This window comes from Antedon mediterranea, chromosome 2, assembly GCF_964355755.1.
Source record: "Antedon mediterranea chromosome 2, ecAntMedi1.1, whole genome shotgun sequence".
NCBI classification, from domain to species: Eukaryota; Metazoa; Echinodermata; class Crinoidea; order Comatulida; family Antedonidae; genus Antedon; species Antedon mediterranea.
The window spans coordinates 8037806-8058561 of record NC_092671.1 but is presented as its reverse complement, the minus strand read 5'-3'; the positions used below and the strand labels follow the sequence as shown (position 1 = coordinate 8058561).

General features: G+C 31.2%; 2 long non-coding RNA genes across 2 annotated transcripts in view; one reads left to right on the top strand and one right to left on the bottom strand.

Annotated features, from left to right (window-relative positions):
- Positions 1 to 20756, top strand: part of LOC140039579 (uncharacterized) — a 47461-nt gene that overhangs the window by 8408 nt on the left and 18297 nt on the right. The gene's annotated exons all lie outside the window — the stretch shown is intronic.
- On the bottom strand, positions 13934 to 18759 carry LOC140039578 (uncharacterized). The gene is made up of 2 exons (XR_011842531.1): positions 17958 to 18759; positions 13934 to 14356 (listed from the first exon to the last, which is right to left on the bottom strand). It is a non-coding gene; the product is annotated as an uncharacterized lncRNA (long non-coding RNA).

Sequence of the window (20756 nt, the reverse complement as noted above, 5' to 3'; positions counted from 1 at the left end):
AATGACAATTTGTTGCTTTAAATACAGTTTTTTTCAGGTATATACATTTTTTTTAGATCCAATTTTTAGTTAAAGTAAAACTATTATGTGACAATAAATGACATATTCAACAACAAAAAAAACGTTAAAAATTATTTTTTAGGGGGACAATACATCTATAAATATTAGTTTGGCTGTATAATAATAATTGTAATTAACGCACTAGACCAAATTTTTTTAATATTTATTCGGTGAATGTAAGTTTAGGCAAGTCATTAATCTATATTTATTTTTTAGATATCAACAAAAAAAAAATTTATAAAGTACCGTACCTAAACAATAAAGGACAAAAAGTATAATAAAAAAAACCAAGATTTATGATGTTTACATTTAGAAATAAATAGTATGATTTATTTGCATAATTAAATATCTATTCCGATACCTGAATCGATGGTCTTAGCTAAATAGAAAACCTCATTGAAATAAAGAAAACATTAAATGTCAACACAAACGATGCCAGAACGTTTACTTAACTAACAGCAGCAAAAATATGTTTATATTTAGCAAGAATAATAAGCTTGAAAAAAAAAACTCCCAACATAAAAATTGTGAAAATTTACCAATGCTTTTAGTGAACCGACCGTGAGTTATTGTAACAATTTAGACATCTATTGTAGTTCTACTTGATAAAAGAAAATGCGAGTGTAAAGTATTGAGTTGCTAACAATAGTCTTTTCTGCTCATGTCATCTTTAATATATCCTACACAACAATAATAATCCGCACGACCTTTATACTCTAATTTAGCTTTTTTTTTCTTCTTTCAAACAAGCAAAAAGCAATATATATCGCAGTGTACGTTTCTATTTTCGCTTTTGAAAACGGCAGCTTTTTTCATCTTACATTTCAATGATAAATTGATTAATATCGAAGAAATGATAAATTAAAATTGTCTTGTTTTTTACCCAGCGGCAAAACGTATCAAACGGTTGAAGATATAGAAATATTAGCAACACGAGCCAATGGTCAATCATAAAAGTTTAAAAGAACGAATGATCAACATCACTTTTTTAATTAACGTTTTCATGTAATAAAATGCTTATATGTCTATACTCTCGAATTATGCTCTCGAACTGGGTTCAGAATATATACATTTAAGAGCAAAAACATAAAAGAAAGGAATAAAGTTCAATGATGAATATACAGCCTGTCGTGTCAACTCCATCATGTAGTTATCATTTGGTTTATAATCATCCTTTATAACTTAATTGTCCTCTCATCTCTACGACATCATCTATGTACGTCATCAACATCATCATTAGAATAATTAACATAATTATCATCGAAATCATAATCATTCCAGGCCTAAGTTATCATCTCATTAAATATCAGAGGAGATCTTTATTTATTTATCCTCATCATTATTAAACTGTCGTTATCATTGTTGTTGTCATCTTTGATTATTAACATCATCATCATTATCATCATCATCAGGTACTATTTTAACACTCCATTGTCATAATAATTTCATCATTCTTAAAGGCATAATTCATTATCTCATCATCATATCATTGACAGATGGATATCCATCATAAATTGTTATCATTATTATCACCATCTTAATCAATTCTATCATAATCACCAATTAATTATGATCATCATTTGCTTGTGGGTCTAACATAGTACTGAAATTTATTATTATCACCAGGCCTAAAATATTTTCATTGTCATCGTTATCATCATCTTCCTCTTTACTATAATGGTTGGTTTTTCGTCATCAACATAATGTCGTCATCATGTAAGGCCTAACCTGAACTACTATTATATAACTCAAAATGATTTTGTTTTTATTTTCAACTGTACTAATTACTGGCAACACATGCATTTAAGCAAAGCATTTCTTAATAAGGCATATCGTGAGTACGGTCATAATTGTTTTCTTTCTTGTTTTTTTTCGTTCATAGACCTAGACTATACACTGATAATGTTTCTTTATTTAATATAATCCTGTATGTATGTTAAAAGAAAACAAGTAAGAAAACAGACAAATAAAAGAACGTACACATGTTTATCATGGAGGCATTTTTTCCTCTATGGATTCATGTACTATGTACTGTAGTATTATTACGTGTCGTCTTTTAACGAGCAAATTTAGACTAATTATAGAAACTTAATGAGCCGTTTAATTATACAACAAACATAAACGTGTTGTATTACATGATTGGTATTTAGATACGAACTTGTATGACAACACAGTTAGGCCTATTTCAGGTAAGAATGAGATTGTACGATGTAATCTCACTTTTCCCTGGCCTATTTAAAGAATATTATAGGCCTACAACCTGAATAAGTGGAAGCCCAGTATCGTCATTTGATTTTAGTTAGCTATTATTTAAAGATAAACATTAATATCATTCTTTACGATGTTGAATAACTACTGGTTTGCATTGTTACTTCTGTATTTTGATTAAGAATGCTGATGTCGTCAAAGATTAGGCCTATATCTAGAATATTTCAATGTATTCTAACTCATTATTAACATCACTTTTTGCTGACAAATCAGTTTGGGGATTAAGTATTCAACACTATAACATATGGCACCGTCAAAAACTGACTGGTAAAAACTAGAGAAGTTAAAAGGATAGTTTAAGAAAACACACACATCAGTGAATATGTTTGAGTGTGATGCTGAATAGCAAACATCGGCAAGTTTTACTTGGGAAGGCTGGCTTGACACTTCTCATAGCTCGTGTGGATCAACACTTGTTAAAATTCATTATATAGTCTGTACTGCTTTTACGCCTTTTGTCGCAATGTGTTCGAATCGTGTCCCCACGGATCAATAAAACTACCAACCATTACACACACATCTGGTACTCTGTGAGGATACACCTCTGTTTAATGGGGCCCCGTGGAAAAGGACGGGAGGGAATTAGAGAAACGTATAGTAATACATGAACGGAGAGAATGAATGATGAAAAATCATTATTTGCGTTTTGACGTAATAGATATCGAATGAAAAAATTAATTCAGAATCATTCAAGTTGATATAATATTAATATATGTCTAAGATAAAAATTACACAATGGTTACGGATGGGTTACCGTAATGTAGCAGAGCCCGGGTTCAACACTCCCGCTAGTTGTAAAAAGAAATAATTGTTTTGTGTACATTGGTCTTGTAACCAAATGTATTTCCAAAACAAAATGTACTTGTAATAGTTACATTTATTCATAACAGTTTAAGCTGTATAACTAATAGTTAACTAAATGAGCTGTGTTCATCATATACCGTAAGGCTATTAATGTTTTATATAAACCTTTAACCTAAAGTATGTATTGAAAGAGTGAATAAAGGCCTAATCTTTTGATTATTGTTATAAAATTTAACAAGACTTTTATATAATAAAATGTCAATTTAGCGTGGGAATACCCCTTTGGAAATTATCTATGACAACGGTAAGTAGGCCTAATTCTGTATAATTTTCCTGTTATAGATAATTGATAATCGATTTTCATAAATTACATTGTCCGATGTACAGTGGGCCTAAACTTGTGATATGCCCATATATGGACATGATGATGCCATATCACTACCATATCTGGGCATATCACTACCATATTTGGACACATCACACTTTTTTTGTCAAACTAGTTTGATAGTGTAATATAATGTCTTTCCAATTTGCAGAGCAATAATTTAAGTTCTTAAAATGTAAATATACCTTCCTAATATAAAAGTAAAGTTTGTTCTCTAACTATATAGAGAATTTGATGACTTACCGATTGTTATTTTATATATATATTTTCATTCTTTTTTGTATTGTACACGGAGGAAACCCATAAGCAGTCGTATAACCACTCCATTAGTTAACTAATAATTATTAATTACTGATACATTTTTAGTGTAGGAAATAGACATATAATTATGCGATATTACCTCAATTTACCTCTACACTGCATTGGTGTGTGAGAAATACAGATGCGTCTGTTTTTTTTGGTTTTTTTTTATTAATAAAATCAATTTAACGTAACCGTAAAATGATTATGTTCTTTTTTGTAGTAAATAGGCCTACTTATCAAGATTACCATACATTACCAATTATTGTACACATGACAATCCGGTACAATATTTTCTAAGCTTACATTATATTACTTAATACTTATCTATGTATCAAAAATACATTTGGTACTAAACACACATACATGCATAATAAATGTATCCTTTATGCTAGACTGAACGCTTAATTATCCGTGAATACATTGTTCTATAAGGTAACAGCACAGTACACACAGTCCATCATTTACAATGTGTTATGTTTTATTAACTGTATAATTCAGATGCTCTTATTGAAATATCATTTGTTCGATTATAATAGTACTATGTACCTGTTGTATGTACATCATTGTACTGTATTACTAATATAATTTAAATTTAATTATATTATTTTTAAAAGATGTTTTGTTACATCCCCCAATGGGTGACATATAACGAATTGTGCTATACTGGTATGTTATTGGGGAATTTAAACCTATATGACAAAGATATGCACATACATTTTCTATTGGACAAAAGAGGTTCAAAGAGAATATACTAAATGTATTTTGAATTTCTTCTGAAGAAGAAACATTCATTTGGAAATTATTTATGCCTCTTAAATTCGTAGAAATGTGTTCTTATTAACTAAGAATCATCAAACATAACATTAAGTACGCAGGTTATTTTGTGTACATTCTCCAGTTTCATGACACACTTCGTAATACAGCATCTCATGTGTGCCTATATCGTGGATGGTTTGTTTAAGGGTTATTGAAAAACATAAGGTGCTGTATCATGACAATTCCTAGATACAGAACCATCAGAATCGGCTGAAAAACAGTTGAAGTTGTTATAGAGGAAGACGACTGTCTGAAAATGCTTATCGGATCAGCTTTATAATTATGTTCACCAATTTTGTATTTACTAAAATTACTATGTCTAAGATATGTCGAATATCTGTATGAGTAGGTATTTCGTTGTAATATATTTCGCTTGCGGCTATTCGTGATTACTCCCTTGGGTTGGCTAGAAATTAAGAACGATATCAGTCCAGAAGCAATAAAAATGCATATACTTTGTCGATTCTGCAAGAGTGTACTTTGAACCTCCAGGCAAGAATAACTACAAATAATTTTAGAACAACGAAATCAAAACGGTTGTCAGATTTAGATTTTTACAGTAATTTCCATAGTGGGAAACTTTGGCCTGAAGTGCCAAATCAGTCGCGCCTTATTTATTCATTCAATACTTAATGAAACCTGTGATTTAGTAATTGGTATAGATAAACGTTTTGTAATTGAACTAGTACCAGCTGTGCACAAAATGCTTCCACTTTATGAAATCATAAACGATGAAGAATACATCTTTATGATATGTGTAAACTATCATATTTGACATTTAAATATTCATTGTAATATTTTCATATTTTAAATGATTTTATACGAATACGTTTGTCACATGCATAATTACAGATGATAGTACGGTATGGTATTCAGTGTCATAAATATAAATGATGAAATTATTACATCTATAACATATCTAATAAAAATTTTAACAATATCCATGTTTCTAAAACATAAACATATTATTTATAGATGTATCAATCATAATTGACTCAACAGGAATGTTTTTGCATTATTATAAAATAAATAGATTTAATTACTTCAAAATGTTAATCAAATTACAAAACAAACATTCCTACCTTAAATCCCACAGTTAACAAATAATTTCTGATGCAAAAGTTTCCTAAATCGTCTTTCTAGACCTAAATAGCACCGCCATCGACAGAATTGTCTCCACGACTCATGAATCTCAGAATTAAGATTTCTTTTTATATTGCAGTCATTAATCGCTTTCTATTGAGTCATAATACAGAGATAAAATTTGAATTATAATAAGTAGAATATAATTGATTGATTGATGTTGACTTCTGTGTTCTGAAATTAGAACAAGGTACACTTCATTGGCTTGCAACATTATAGGCTCACAAGTTTGATGGCTGGGACAAATTGAATATTAACAAAAAATAATGTGTTTTGTAACCCTTTACCTAAACTAATGTGGAAGAACGAGATAGTCGTAGCTTTCTCTCTCAAAAGGGTTGTTTCAAAACTATTTTAAATCGGGCTATACCAGCAACATTAACATTATAAAATACTGTGGACTAATAAAGAGAAGCCAGATGGAATTTCTTGTACATAAGATATAGTTCCTTTTTACTGTTGGTCCTACAAGTACTCATGTGCTCTGATATTTAGCTATACTAGCAACATAATTAACATTATAAAATACTATAGGCCTAACACAAAGGCCAGAGGAAAGTATGGTACATAAGATCGATTATAGTCACTTTTACTATTGCTGTATTTTTGTCCTACAAATACTCGAAATCATTGGTTCTGTTTACGTATGCAACTTTGAGATGTATTTAATAATAATTGATTTGATAATATAAATACGCGTTTCCACATTTAGGGGCCTTGGATTAGAAAACACAGTTATAAAGTTTACGAGACAAAGATTTTTTCTTGAGCTCGAATGTTATAAGCGTGTTACTTGTTAAATAATGATATACATAAACGTTGCTCTAAAGCGCCTATTTTACCAATGTCTTTATGTTTGTTGTTAAAATGATACATGCCCTGTTTTTGTCTTATTCTTGTTGTCTTATTTAATTTGTTCCATGTTTCTAAATCACGTTGCACTTTTTCTGCTACCACTGCCAACATCACCTTTACAACAATCAATGAGATGTACAGTAATTATTCTTCAAGTAAATCAATTAAAGTTAACCACATAATAATCATTATCTTCAACACGCGTCACTTTAGAGTATACACTTGACAGATAATTAGTATAATTAGTTCTCATATACTTATTTAGGTACAATGCTAAAATACATCTGTTTGAAGACAATATAGTCGATCTTACATCTTAGTTTTTTACCATGGCATACCCATTGTTTGTTTTCTATTGAAATATTTGCAATGTAATAAAGTTAGAGCAATTTAAATATAGATAAAAGTCCATAGACAACTGGTAATCTGTCTCGTTTAATATGATTAATGCACTTTGTAGCTTATTTTATTTCTCATTTTAAAACCTGTAGTGTATTACGGCATGATGCGTTAAGTTATGCAATGTTTAGTCATTTTAGTTAATGACGCCGGAATGGATGCAGACAGTATTGATAATAGTATTTATAGGTTTTAATAATAACAACATTGTTTATCTAGGTCAATAATAATAAGCTACGTATATAATGTGTCCATATATAGACATGATGATGTCATCACTACCATATTTTGGCATATCACTACCCTATTTGGGCACATCACACTTTTTTGTCAAACTAGTTTGATAGTGTATAGGCAGAGCTTTATAAATATAATGTCTTTCCTTTTTTTAGAGAGCAATAATGTATTGTTCTTAAAATGTAATATACCTTCCTAATATAAAAGTAAAGAATTAGTGTCATAGTAATATTAACGTTTTATTTGTATATTTATTTTTGTTAAACGTATATACACGGTAAATATCCATTATGACGCAACGCAATGACGTAAGCGCAACGTAGGCGAGTTGAACAGTCACAAGGGACTGTTCGACTTATTCATTGCTTGTGATTGGTCAAATTACTTGCGTTGCGCTTAATGCCCTTGCCTGTAGTAGAAACCAAGCAATAATATTCTCCATTGGTCACCACACAGAACTTCACTATATACACATACACATTCGAGCGATTTGCAAGGTGTAAACATATATAGCTTCGAGTGAAACAAAACGGTATATTATTTACGGCCTAAGTGTAATGATGGACTGCAGTGAATAGTGAAAAGTAAGCCGTTTATATTATTGACAACGCAACAAGTCGAATGCGAATGCCATCTAATAGGCTATCCATCATTGTCGCGGTTCTTTGAGTGATATACTGAATTCACCGTCAATTCATTAAACTAAGTTATAAAATATAGTCAACTTAAGACTAAATAAATCCTTCTTTTAGCTGGTTTGGACATGGTCAACCTCAATTTAAGATTTTGTTATGCTATATACGATTTATAAGACCGTGTTGTACACAGGCCGCTGACGGACAACAAGGCCAAGGAAATATCATAATGAAGTCTACTAAAAAGAGATGATATTGACAGGCCCATATTTCACAATAACGGTACTATAATGGCATTTATTCATTAGTAAATGATATTTCATTGCAAATCGTGTTGAATACAAAAACTCATGCAATCGGACATATTCGTTAATCAATAACTCCAAAATTGTTTCCTTAAATTGTTATGATCAAACAATACGCTGCACAAAGATGAGTCACGAAATTGACGCACACGCGTACAAAATGCGTATCATAACACTCAACATTAAACGCAAGCGACAACTAGGTGTCACCGTAGATTTAATACCAATTCGCATGAACCATGGAATTCCTCTATGCATAAATAATCTGTAAAAATTATTCTAAAACAAAATTGATATATCCCATTAAGCGAATTATTTCATTTTAAGAAATAGTATTTAAGGTTTAAAATAGTCCAAATAGGCCCATGTATAAAAAAAAAACAAATAGGCCTAATAAAATAATACTTTGGTAAATTAAATAATATTCATAACTAAACCTGGTTTTATTGCGATTTTATATTATCATAAAGATACTGTGAGTCAAATAAATCCATCTAAAATTAAGCCACGTTTTTGTAACAATCAAATTGGGGTTTTTTCTCATTGAAATCAAAAACACGTACTTTTCTTTAAAAGCTAATTGTTTTCGACGGTTTACAAGCCGACACCAGGACTACATAGCTCTGTCGTCGTCCGTACACGTAAGAACAACACATAAATCAAATTATATTTTTACCTCCGTTTTGTTTCGTTAATTACACATCGCATCTGCAGTAAGCGCTGTCCATTTTTTGGTTCTTAATTTCTGAACAATCTATTAGGCGTACGGCGACCGTGACGACAACACACTACACGTTTCGTACGGTACGTGCATGCGGAAATTTAACGTTTGTTTAAAATAACACGTATATTAATTGCTGAATTTAGGCAATTTACAAGAGTAAATTAAATTCTAGTATTGTTTTGTGCCTGATTGACCGGCTCTATGTCGTCAACTTGGTATTTGGTTATTAATATTGAATATAACAGTAATATCAACCCACTTTCTTGTCATAGCATCACAGGCTCACGATTTTTCAATTGTTTCTAATGCTGTGATATTGTCTTGTACGTACTGTACCACCAATGGTAATTAGTTTACGATGAAATATATTATGTACTATTCATGAACACAATACCAATAATTCATTTAAAGGGTTTACGTGTACGTCACAATTACCCTACCAAGATATAACAATAGTTATATCATACACACAAAACCGCCCTCATGTTAATTAATACCGCTGTTTAAATGTATGCACATAGACAATATATATTAAATGTGAAAAAATACAGTCATAGATATGTATTATAGTAGGCCTATCACTATTGCACAATAGTATGGAAAATCATTCTGTATAATGCAATTATTATAAATCCGGAAACATACAAAAAAAGGGCACATTTTATTGTTAATCTGAATAAATGCCTTATAAGCTTAAATATAATAAATATATCATATATGTGTAGGCCTATACAGTAACTAGACAACCATATATTTTTCCCCTGTTAATCTTGAGTCTGAATATTATAATTATTATTATTGCAATACTGCTGCAGTACGCTATTAAAAAGTCAAGTATCACAAAGAAACAAAGCGACTTGGATCAAACAAATCAACCGGTTTAGATACGGATAACGTCTTTTAAATTGAATTACCCTATTGATCAATATAATATGTCGTATAGTCAGACCGTATTCACGTTTGTAGGCTGTTCCCTTCCTGTTTTCAAAATATACTTGAAATCTCCTAAATGAAATGGTCTGGCGCTCACATAATTTACGACCTTATGTTTTATTTAGAATTAATTTCTAAATCTTGATTAATATACTCGTATTCAATCGATGTTATAACGATCAGACTTCAGGAAATTTCAAACAGTGTTTCCCTGATGTTATTATGATCGGTATAGAACTTATAATAGTGTTTTATGGTATACTTCAGTTTATTAAAATACTATATTTTGTATCCTCTATAAAAACAAGAATATTTTTTTTTTAACATTGAGGACTGGAAAATATTACACACAAGAACAATGTTATTCGATTCAGCGATGTTCCATCCTTTTTTTTTGGTTCACGGTACAATATAAAGATATATAATTACAGATTTCTTCATCTTTTACCGTTTAAAATTAATTAATTCAATGGGTGTTTTAGAATTTCTTTTATTTCTTGTATTTATTCCAGTTTAATTTTTCTTGTTGCCGACTGTGCGTGTTCTCTAACCTTCAGTAGATTATAGGCATATTATATATAAATAACTAGATCCACAGTGTGATATTATAAACGTAATGTATACGGTACATTCGTGTTTGGCACACTTTTGGAGAAACATTGGTTAATTAGTAAAATTATCCGATTTATTCAATAATAATCGGTCTATTAGTATACACAAGTGGAATCACAATAATCTATTCACATTGTAATATGAAATTATGACCATATCAATATCTAATAAACCCGGATGATTTTTATCGCTCGAAATATATCTTATTTCTGTTGAATTATTTATATTTATCTTGAGTTCATTAAGTATAGTTTGTTCACTATACTTTATGTATGAATTCATTATACACGGTTCATTCTGTAGTTTAATATCTTGTCTCTCAGAACTCTAGGATTTGATAATGATATTATTATAACAGTGATTTAATTATATTGGTATATGCAGAAAACTATTACTTTGTATCAAACTCTAGGCCTAAGTAACTGTACTGTCTTTAACTGGATTTTGATCAAATCGCATGTTTACACATGCTGCCATCCAACCGTTCAAACATTCCACGTATAAATGAATGCCATAAAGCACGTAATCCCTAAAATAGATAGGTGTATCGTATGTATGTGGGTTTACTAACGTAAATGCAATTTAGATGAGCTGTTAGATCCACCAAAGACTAGATAATGCCGATGACAGGTCATTCAACATAATATCCATGTTGTCGGTAGGATTCTTTGTCGTTAAAAATAAGCGCGACCGAAATACTTACGGTAAGACGATGTCGTGTGATTGAATGTATCCAATTTATGTATCCATTAATTTTTATATTAAAACTAGCGCGACCGATACAATATGACGATCAATGCCAATGTAAAGATAATGTATTCAAACCATATTTTCTAGTAAAAATCAGCAACTGTAAAATAAAGCCGATGATAATTTCAATTAAGATGCATTCTATTTTTTCCGAACCACATACTAAAATAAGATACAGAATGATTGTAATGCCGTATATAGTACTTCCATGAGGTTGTCATTTGTAATAATTAAAAAGCGCGACCGAATACAATTTTAAAATACATGACAGGTCATTCGGCCGGATAATACTTTATCCATGTAGGCTTCATGTGAAAGCACGACCAAGTATAATGAACTCCTGAAACCGCTGTAATGTTTGTATAGACAGGTGCATTGGCTTTACCTACAACATCGGATAGATTAGTATACATGTATAATGTATAGCACTAAAAAAAATGTATACGGTCATTTATTACAAAAATACGTAAAATGGTTTCGATAGTATATTGAAAAAATTGATAAATTAGAGTCGATAACATTAACGTTCTCCGGATCGAATGTACAGTACAAGGACAGCGAAAACATAAAATTATGTATTTATAAAAATCATAATACTAACATTCAAACGCTTATGCTTAACAACCACTATATTATATGATGCTCCAAACATAATTTTTAAACAATTAGGCCCCTGTATGTATATTAATGTTTGGAATTAATAATTATAATAATTAGATTATCAAGATTATTAATTAAATTAATTAAAACGTAGGACTGATTTAATACCATGAATATCGTTAGGCCTAAGGTTAATATCGTTTAAAAGTGAAGTAAAGTGCTTACAATATAAATTAGTAAACACAATTTTTCTAAAAAGATTTAGCAATGATGTACTGTTTTAAATCATTTCATTTGCTATCATTATTATAACTTGGATGTTAAATTTTAACTTTATGTTATTAGGCCTACTTTATATTTGCATAGAAAATAAACGTATAGATACGCACTCAATACCGCATTAATACTATAGTGTCAGGTTGATAAATTGAATTTAAATCTGATTTATATATTTTTTACAGAAATTTTCATATTTGTATAATTTATTAGACTTATTTACAACCATTTATAACCTATGTTCCGTATCTACTTTTTAACCAAATCAGCGAATTGGAATCATGTAATTTACGATCATATCGATAAATTATTTATAATCTGAGAGAAGTTTTATAAATTTTAACACGACCAGTTCTTAAAAACTAATTATGATTAGATTATTTCTAATTAACTATCAATTATTAATTAATCCTACATGAAACGGTCGTCAATCAAAATTGTAAGATTTTCAACGGATTTGGTTTTATCTCCTCCATGAGCGAATTATGAAAGACGTGATAAATAATTATAGAGGGCGATATAGAGGTAAACCATGTCCTCACATTCGTCTCTGAATATTTCAACTTGTATCTGTACAGAAATGTTAAGAACAGTAAGCAATGTGTCAACAGGTTCAGATAAACATTATGTCTTCCCATGCTTAGCCCTAAATTATACATTTCAGTTGTTCTTTTTTTAGTGTGTGACAGGTGTTTAAAAAATAAATATTGTAATATATGTAAGCCCTACGGTTGTTGTTTCATATAGGCCATATTGTATACATTATTTAGATTTATTGGAATCAAGAAATCAATTTTCAATTGAATTATGTTCAAACACATAGTTTTTAAATTGTAGTTTTTCAACGAAGGAGAAGAGGCCTTATTTGTTTAAAATTATGTTTTTTCCTTAGGCCTAGATACATATACCAACATCCTTATCCGTATGTGGTGTGAACCTGTGCTCTTCTCGACCATGGTTTACTAGAACAAGTCTTTACTAGATGTCCAGTATGTAACATCTCACTCATGTGCACTTTAAAGAATCCAGTGCATCTTTCGAGAAAGTAGAGGGTTTCCGCTACACTTATCCATCTCAGCCCCTCCATGGCGTGGAGTGCCTAATCCATTTGAGGTTGATAAATTAGGCCTATTAAACAAACATATAAACTGGGACTGTTTCAAACTATTGACTAATTAAATACAATATTACTCGTAAATATCCTAATATATCAAATTAAAAAAAAATATGCACCACTTTCGGAAATGGCCAAACTTATATTGTCTCTCATGCGATTCTCTTTGAATTCAAAACAGCGCCACCATTAATAATGTTTAGCTGAGTGACCCGTCCATAAACATTTTCAATATTAAAGCTCTCAAAATTGCGCATTTTACAAAGTTTTAATAATTTTGTTAGATGATATAATTATATGGTGTATATGATATTAATACTATAATAACACAACTCGCATACAACCTGTATGTACAAGACGAATACAGACAGTTAGTACTGATAGACGTCAATCATGAAGTGTTCAGTTATTATTAAAAAAGATTCTTTGTTAACAATTTGAAACAAAGCATAAAAACATTATATTTATTGATAGAAATAGCTATAATACAATTATAAAATGCCATATGTGTTGCCGATGTTTAAAGGCACGTATACGGTGCCCAGGTGTACGAACAACTTAGCCGAGAACAAAATGTAATTGATGTGTACACTCATGTATACATTAAGGCACATATTTAAGTCAATCCGAATTTACTAATAAAAGTTAAAGTTAGTTAAAAAAGAATTGTTATCAGATGGTTTGAGTGTATGACAAACACATATTTATGCTTAGGCCTACATTCCAAACTGCACCAGTCTTTATAACAAAAATGATTGTTATTTAACGAATTGGTTTTAGTAATGTTTAAAAATAAGCTATACAGTCGTAGTTTGATCGCAATGATGGTTTTACAAAAGATTTGTTTCAAAAACTATAATAATAATAATCATAATTATATTATTCGGGCCTATATGGCCGTTTGTGTATCATCATTATTCGAATCTGGATGTTTCAAGGGTCCTATTTCTCGTTTCCATTTCATTCGTCTGTTTTGGAACCAGATTTTTATTTGTCTCTCAGATAGTCCCAGTGAGCCAGATATTTCCAATCTTCGATTTCTAGTCAGGTAGCGTGTGAAGTGAAATTCTTTCTCCAGTTCTAAAGTTTGGTGTCGGCTGTATGTTTGACGCCCTCTACGAGATGATTTACTTTGATCTGAAATACAATCAACGACTGTTTTTAGTTACGCTCACACAGAGAGCCTAGATTCAGACGACTGGATAAACAATCGTGAAACATGAGTTGAGTGTTTAAAGGAATGCAGTATTATTTCTTTTAAAATGTGTAGCATTGTAGATATAATTTATATAAAACGAAGTGCGGTAAAATTTGTTTGAAATCTATTGTTGTTTAGAGTAAAATCGACTTTGAAGTATAGATTTTTCCAAAAAATAAAATAAAACCATTCACACTAGAAATTCCGGATTCGGTATACAGAATCACGTGTGTTATCGTTAACCGTAACGTAATCCATATCTCAGTTACAAAAACCGAATCCGGGTTCAGTGTGGACGTAACCTTATTCTGAATTGTTTGGTACTAAAATCATCATTACAAAACAAAAAATAGTTTTTATTTGTATGGAAACAAAACAACATGTTTGTGTACACTTTTGGAAGAAGTTTGTTATTTGCTGATGTTGAATTTCTATTCCAAGGATGGTTAATAATAATTATACCAAAATAGTCACAATGTGTGTTGTAAATTTTTACATCAAGGTCGGATTTGTTTTCAATATCACATAATAGGCCTATATTGTATAAAAATAGTAAAGAATTGTGAAAAGGAAGTGTAGAATAAAACAGCATTGTGTTTAGCTGAGCTAGTCGCTAATCCATTCACACAATGTTCAATGCAATATTGTTGTAAATTTTAGAAAATACACGAAAGGCGATGTTGCTTGTACCGCATATGCTTTAACCCTAAACAATATTTTATATAATTATTATAGGGTCACAATAGATAAACCTAACCCAGTGTCTATGAGAACAAAGTATTGCAATGATTGACAGTATAATCGACCTTCGATTTATGAATATTGTTGACAAAGAAGTAGAAAGCCCTGTAAATGTACAAATACAACTAGACTAAATTAAAACTATAAAAGCTTAGAACCCATAAGGAGACACCTTTAGAACCTAAACAAATGTCCCCTTAATAAGTGGTGTACCCCTCTTCCCCCCCCCCCCCTCAACCTCGCCTGCATAAGGATGAGCTGGTTTTGACGTTCATATTTCACAATAAAGTTTAATTTATAGAGGTGTCTCATAGTGCTGTAGATTCAATTCAGAAGAACCGCTCAAACTCCAAAAAGAAATGAAAACTGATGAAATCTGTCTAAAGCTCTGTCTACACTATCAAACTTGTTTGACAAAAAAAGTGTGGTGTGCCCAAATATGATATGCTTAATTATGGTAGTGATTGACATCATCATGTCAATGGGCACATTACATTTTTTTTTGTCAATCTAGTTTGGTAGTGTAGACAGAGCTTAAATAAATAATTCAAATTTGAAACGCACGCGCAAAATAAGCACTGTGTTTTGTACCCGTAACATCTACGTATGTAATAGGCCTAATAATTTCCTGGTCGACTTGCATATCTTTCATTGGTCGCTCCGTCATAGTCTGCGATATCGAAAGTCTTCATCCAACTTTGAACTTGATATTGTTTTGAAAAATTAAAGATCAAATGTTAAGCGACCCGAATGTGATGTTTTAATTGCTATTCGTCTGCAGGGATGTCCAAGGGGGAACACATAACCACCTAAGCACACAGCTGGTACCAACAACCGCAATTTATTGATCAGTGGATAACTTTTTTGACACGTTTGATGGAGTACGTGCGAAATTGAGTTCCAAGTGTTCCAAACTTAAGATTCACAATTTAAAAGTACGAACCGTCACCTAAAGCTGTTCAAATATTTCGTCTCAGAATCAGTACAGAAAGTTATAGTCGCATCTATAATAATCATAAAATTGTAGTTATCGTGGCCTTTATGGCTGCCGTACTTTCCCCGTTACTGGTAAATACAATATTAATATGATATCGTGATTTCACTTTTCTTTGGTTAGTTTTAGGACATCTACAAGCGGGGGTAGGTTACGCTGATTGTGATAAATCAATCATTCAATTAAGCCTAGACAAAATTAATCTCTAATTACCCGGCCTAAACTATAATGGCTATAGGATGAAAGTCATGGGCATAATATAAAATATTAAATTAACAAGGAAAACGTATGTGTTTAAAGTTCTAAAAGCGTTATCAATCATATTCCTAACCTTTAATGATCTCGGATTGAATACAAAAGGTTGTTATGACAATCGTGAAACTGCGGTAAAGCTGTGTACTGTACTACTACCAATTTCCCCCTCCTACCTGACGTACGATGACGATAGTTATGTCAAATAGTAGACGATAATCCATCATCAGTACACCAGGCTGAGGTGTACAGTTTTCGTCGGTCAGTGTGCACGGTTCAGAACTTGTTTCACCTTGCGTGAAAAAATGCATTTCGGTAAATCTGTATAGGCCTATGCTTCATATGACACATCTTGTAAATACTGATTGACGGTTGGTATGTGCAATTAAAGTACATACTGAACTTCCTTGATGTTAAAATAAGAACATTAATCGGAGTATAAAGCTTTAGCAAAGTTCACTAACGGGCATTATGGGTTTTACTCATAGTGAAAGAATGTTTTAATCAAACTAATGAGCAGTATAACAACCGTTGAATTTTATCCGGAACGTTTGATGCATTTATTAACTAACAATGGTAATAGGCCTATTATGAATCAGTACCTTATCTATCAAAATTAGCAAGGTATAAATTAATACATCTTTATTAAATAAGTAAAACTATTTTAAATAAGTTTCTCTGAAGAACGCATTTAAAGGTGAGTAGGCCCTATGTTTTATTATAATTAGGCCTATATTGAACAAATTAATTGCTGGATGGATCACACTCATTAAATATGGTTCAAATAAAATTAATAAATAAATAAAATAGAAATTAGATTATAGCATATTTTAATATTTTACGGAACATTTCGGTGTACTGCTCAGTTACACGAATTGTCGCCTGCACTCAATCTAATCCACATCAAGTTTTCTACTGCTATGCTTTAGCAATTAGTAAGCTTTCGTCACTTTGGCATGAACTCTGCCAGTAAATTCATGTGATGACATATCGTTGTATACAGAATGGACGAAACATTCCACTTGTTTTCACTATGACTTTCTCATGAATAATTTTCTCCAAAAGGATATAATTTTAACAATTATATTTCTGAACAAGTTATTAAAAAGTGTCAGACTCAAAATATAATTAATAATGTATATTTGTTTTGTAGCATAATTAAAAAACTTAATGCAGAACCCATATTCAAAGGGCACCAACAAAGTTCACCCTAAACTCAAGTGGGTCAGAATAAATATAAGATCTCGTCACCAGCCCCACCCCACTCGCCAGCACTTTTTTGTCTTGGAAACAAACTTTACCCTGATTTCGTCTGTTTATTTCTCCTATATTTTCTTAATTCGTAACATGTATTTATAATTATATTTGTTTTAATAGGAATTTTAAAATATTGAAATCAGTAAAACTGTCTAACAACAAACATGAACGATGGATTATTATACATTATTATTATAAATTATCGATCAACTGAAAAAAAAAGCAAAGAATTGTTATTATAACAATGCTGTAATATTATTATTATATAATTATATTATTATACTATTTTACAGTACCTTGAATCTGTCCTTTCATCCATGGATATAAGCTTCTTTTCTGAATTCGTACTTTGCCAGGTTCTACTGTTTTTGTCATCAAGTCACTATTGTCGTTTGCATTGTTTTCATCGGTCTTAATATTATTGTTGTTGTCTGATGGTAAACAGTTATTTTCTGATTCGTTAGTGCAGTCTGCTGACGTAATAGTAACCGACAAAGTTTCAACATTTTTCAAATCATCTTGATTGGAACCAGTGCATTTAGTTAGGCTTGTGTTTTGTCCCTTAGAAGTGGCGTCAATGTTGATATTGAGGTGTTCATCTTCAGTATGATCTTGGTGAATACCGCTAATTTGGTGAGTGGGTAATATATTGGTAGCGCCTAAAAGAAACTGTGGACGATATCCTGCGTAACAGTACGTCTGATGCGAAACGTTTTCAGCCGTAGCGTAATTTTGCAAATATTTTATCGGATCGTAGAACTCGGCATTGCATAAACCGTTCGGCACTGGATAAAAATCAGGCCCGAAGTTTAAATAAGAGGAGCTCATCTGAATGATTTGTGAGCAGCTTAGAGTCACCAACAACTTGTAACTATATAACATCAATTATAATAACTTTTTAGTTACCGTTTAACGACACCAGGAATATGATGACTGGCCACGTGATGCGATTGAACCTATTACAGAGCTGTGTTGTAGCCAGATGTTGTATGTTGTTGAGACAGAAACCCCTTCAGTCTGTTTGGAACTGTATACCTCTCAATAATGGCAATTAGGACAAAGAATGAAAGTTGATAACAAGTATATGTCGTGGGTGTCATGGTTTTTTGGAAATCATCCACGCGGTTAATTTTATGCATTTTTATGTCCTAAAATGGTAAATAATTGGTATTAGACCCCTTTTGCAACCTCGGAAAAAGTTTCTGTATTATATTTATACCTTTTAATTGATATAACCTAATGGTGGTGACAGAATAGTTATGCCACCATGCCATATGAAGTTTTTTAAGCAATCTATATTTCTATATTCTATTCACATTCATACTAGAAGTTATTGTTGCATAACTCCCTCGTTTCGGGGTTTACAGTCGTTTTTATGTAGGCCTAACTATCCAGTATTTCAGTTTAATAAACAAACACTTCGGTAGGCTATCTACCGTCTGTATTTTCCAACATTCAACTATCTATGATATCGGCTTATATGAGTGATCAATCTACTTCAACAGGCTCATCAATCAACTTACTTGTCAGCCAATATACAGATTTATACTATGAATTAATTTACTAATTGGGCTAATTATAAATACAATTATTCATTGGAATTGGTTAACACCATTCAATTGACTCGGCAACATCGCTTTTTACATTTATCACTGCTAACTTACAGGAACTTGAAAACAAAATAATAGCCAATCAAATATCTCGTTTTAGAAATAGTAAACATTTTGCCGCTTTGATCTTGTTATTAATTAATTTGGAATTCAATCAGACAGCCAGCTAGGCCACAATGGTATGGAATTCCAATGATGAAAGAAATAGACTCATTTTAAGGGCCACATTCGGGACCCAAAAAGTGCCCCTTAATAGAGGTGTCCCCTGAATAGTGGTTGAATATAGTGTTAAAACATAACTATATTTCATCTAGTTAATTTCACGGGAAGTGTTTCTTAGGAGTGTTCGGGTGTGCCAGCAGAGGGTGTGTTTCTACTGTTTGTTAGTTGAAAACAATTCTTACGCAGACCAACACATCTTAACTAAAGATTATGTGATAATTTCAAACACTGTAACCTGTCACTCTTGTTACTTCAACATAGTCCACTGATACATAATGAATAGGCCCTAAATTAGTATTGCCTTTAAAAAAGCATTTGTCAACTTTGCGGGTTTTTTTCATGCATGTTGTATTTGTTGTATATTGTTGGTGTTTATTACAGTTATCTTTAAGAAATCATTCATTTATTAGTTAAAAATCATTTCCAATAACAATATATAAAGAAAGAGAATAATATTACAAGTAAGAAATGGGACTCATAACAAAGAATTAACATGAATAATTAAAATAAAATTTTATATTTATTTTGCTTGTACGTGTAATTTACAATGAATCAATCATTCCTTAGAAGTTCTACCTGAGGTCAAGTATTGCTCGATTAGCTGTTCTGTATCATTTTACCACGTACCGTACTTTGTGACACACATTGGAATTCTTATTCTTATAAATATAAGTAAAGTCTAAATTAAAAGTATAAAAATATAAGTGCATCTTATAAATAACAGCAAGCGCTATACAACATTTGCCCGACTGTAACCGATTTGTATAAATTTAATATGGACAAATTAATGAGCCGGCTAAACATCCATGAGGCCTAAGTTTTTCAAAAGTTCTTTTTTTTAAATCTTTTTCATCTTTAGTCTGATACATTCGGCCGTGTTGAGGGCGTTTACAAATCTATGTTAAAAAATCCCGAATGGTCGTCAGATGGCAGCATATGCAAAATATTCGATATCATATTTCACCATCAAGTCTTTGTTTACATTTAGAGTAGTAATACTCCCTCTACGGTACAATTACGATTAACATTTTAATACGAAAGAACGTATTATTGAATTTAGATTTTACTATTATTAGTTTTTCTGATAATTATACATATACTGTAATATACCATCTTGAAAATATTTCATAATTACTAACGTAGGCCTATATTTAAACATGGCTTATAATGTGTTGTAAACATGAGATAATAATGTATAGATGTATGATTTATTTATTGTAGCGTATCTATTACGTTTTCTACTTAGAGTAATGGTAGACATTT